General features: G+C 51.6%; 1 protein-coding gene across 5 annotated transcripts in view; it reads right to left on the bottom strand.

Annotated features, from left to right (window-relative positions):
* The window catches only part of LOC125950329 (probable serine/threonine-protein kinase MARK-A), a 30,762-nt gene extending 28,359 nt beyond the window's left edge, over positions 1-2,403 (bottom strand). Inside the window, exon 1 of one of the 5 annotated variants that reach the window (XM_049678205.1) lies at positions 85-2,403. The gene's annotated coding sequence lies outside the window, so the exon portion shown is untranslated. The remainder of the gene's footprint in view (positions 1-84) is intronic. The other 4 variants (XM_049678206.1, XM_049678204.1, XM_049678208.1 and 1 more) reach the window with 4 other exon arrangements.
* Between the last annotated feature and the right edge of the window lie 97 nt (positions 2,404-2,500).

Here is a 2,500-nt window from a genome sequence, read left to right as displayed (position 1 = left end):
ATTAAGCAGCTTAATTGGCAAAAGCAAAGCAAGCGAGCGTGTTGGCGATTACTCTATCTGTATTCATTCTTAACCAACCCCTACCCTAATGTTGGCGGGAGCCGTGGAGACGGGGAACTTTTTTCGGTTCAAGTTAATGCAATCGCGGAATTCCTCTACTTTCGCAACACAAAACACCTTTTTCTGGCCCCGCTGCTGCCGTCAAGTCTGTGCGAGGTGGCGCAATGCATTTTGATAACGACGGGCCGGAACAACCGAGCCATCCAAGCATTTACGCAAAACACGACGGGTCGCGCGATTGATAGCGTTGTCGCGACTCATGGCAACCATTTTTAGCGCTGCCTTATCTTATCTTCCCGGGCTGGCGTATATCGTCCCATAGTAGCCTGAGAAGGATGGATGAGGTGTTTTCGGGGGGAGGTAGCGAAGGATGGTGTCAGCTGCGAAACGATGGCGAAATGTGTGATCTAGCGGTGTGTAGGTAGTTGGTGTCACGTAGCGAGGGTTTTGCTTTTGTTCCTGCTTTTATTGCGTGTTACCGTGACACCCGCGGACTGGTTCACGGAACTGGCTCGGAACAGCTGAACCGGGAAAGTGGCGTGGAAAGTCGCCCCGTCCCGTTGCTGTGGCGCTTTTGTAGGCCACACCGACCTCGTCGCCAGGTCGGTGGTAACCATGGAAACAGCGATGGAAAAAGGGCCACGAAACGGGACTCTCTATCGCGCGTATTCACTCTAGCGCCTACCATCTCGCTCTCTCCTCGTCGTAGGCAACTTTCCTTTCACCTCCGAACACCTAAACTGCTGCCTGCTACGATCTTCGCAGAAAGATTTGAGTTTGACCATTGAATTGGTGCTGCGCGCTCCTCAATGTCCTTCTCTTTCCAAACCAAACGGGAATGTAATGTGAGCAATAACCCGATATATCACCGAGCCAGACACCACTGGTGATACACCGACCCGGCACCACCATCACCGGGTGCGATGCGTAATTTGAACGAACGTAGCAGTGGCCAAGCAGCAACCAAGCGCGCGCACCAACCTAAAACCCACCCAACAACAACCCCTTCATTTCGCCAAGCTGCGACCTGAACACAACCCTCCTTTCGCCACCGCTATCATCACGCGACACCACACGACACCGCGATGTCAGCGACCTCATATCCCCGTGCACGCGTGTACCCGGCGCGTTGCCACCCGTTTCGTGCAAGCGCAAAGAAAGGACTCCCTGCTTAATGATTTACCCTCGACGACGACGACAACGACGACAACCTCTTTTCGCGGGGACTTAAGATACGGAGAGCAGAAGGCCTAGCAGGTCTCACCCTACTACACACCCTAGAGTGGCCCCTAGCGATTGAGGCCATTGAACGGTCTCTTCTCCTGCTTCCATGCCCTTATCTGGTAGCGTAAGTCGATTTACGACTAGGTTCGCGAGCTGGCGGAGATTCATTATCCTTTTGTCCTGCCGGCTGCCACAGATCGTCAGTTCCTCTTCTATGTGATGGCTCGCGGCCACTCTCAACCAGGATCACCGTTTCCAAAGGAACGTGCGTATGCTTATGTGTGCGTGCGTGTATGTGTGTGGCGATTTCACAATTCCGTACATTCTCTCTCTATCTCTCCTTCGGCTTCTCCCTTTGTATGTTTCTATCTCCGTTGCTCTTGCGGTTTCTTGCCATTCTTCGTGGCACGTATGCGGTACGCGATCGATCGCGTAGTAAAATATCATTCATATGCTCGGGAGAACCTACACCAACAAAGCACCGCATCGCGACGGCGACGCCACGCTCGCGTATTTCGATGTTTGCTTTGATTTCAGCAAAATCCACACCGATCTTGCGTTCTCGCACGCCACACCACTACACACACATACGCACGCCCGCTTGCGTTATGCTACGCACCAACTCGCAGCATAGCATAGGTCGGTTCGCGGTGGCAAAATATACAAAAAAAAAATAAATTGCGATAACGTCACTGCACTGCTTGCATTTTTTGTGCTGTTCTCGTACTTCCGAGCAATCTATGCTTGCACAATGCCTGCGACAACACACTCGACACTCGGCGGAGGCAGCTGTTGCATCACACAAATCCCAGACACCGATTTGAATCACTTTTGCAAATTTACCAGGCACTACACAGACGAAATATCCTTTCGGTTGAACACTTCTCCGATTACCGCTGCAGTTTGAGCACAAATTCCGGTACGCCAAAAACAAGCGATAATTACTTGTTCAGTGGGGGTGACGAGACAACGTGGGTGACAACATATGTGGAACGCGGTTGTGAAATCGTTCGATCAGCATCATCCGAAAGGAGGCGCCCGTTCTTCGCCGCGCGGAACTACAACAACAAAACTAACACGAGACCGCGACACCGACGACGACGACCGTCCACCCTTTCTCGATGCTTTCTTGAAATTGAAAAAAATAATGGGAAAATAATTTGAACTGAACCCCGCTCGCCCTGTGTAAAGTACGATTTTAGCGAAGACACACTTC

The sequence above is a fragment of the Anopheles darlingi genome, chromosome 2, assembly GCF_943734745.1.
Source record: "Anopheles darlingi chromosome 2, idAnoDarlMG_H_01, whole genome shotgun sequence".
Classification (NCBI taxonomy): Eukaryota; Metazoa; Arthropoda; class Insecta; order Diptera; family Culicidae; genus Anopheles; species Anopheles darlingi.
Note: the sequence above shows the minus strand (reverse complement) of the source record. Positions and strands in the feature narration are given on the sequence as shown.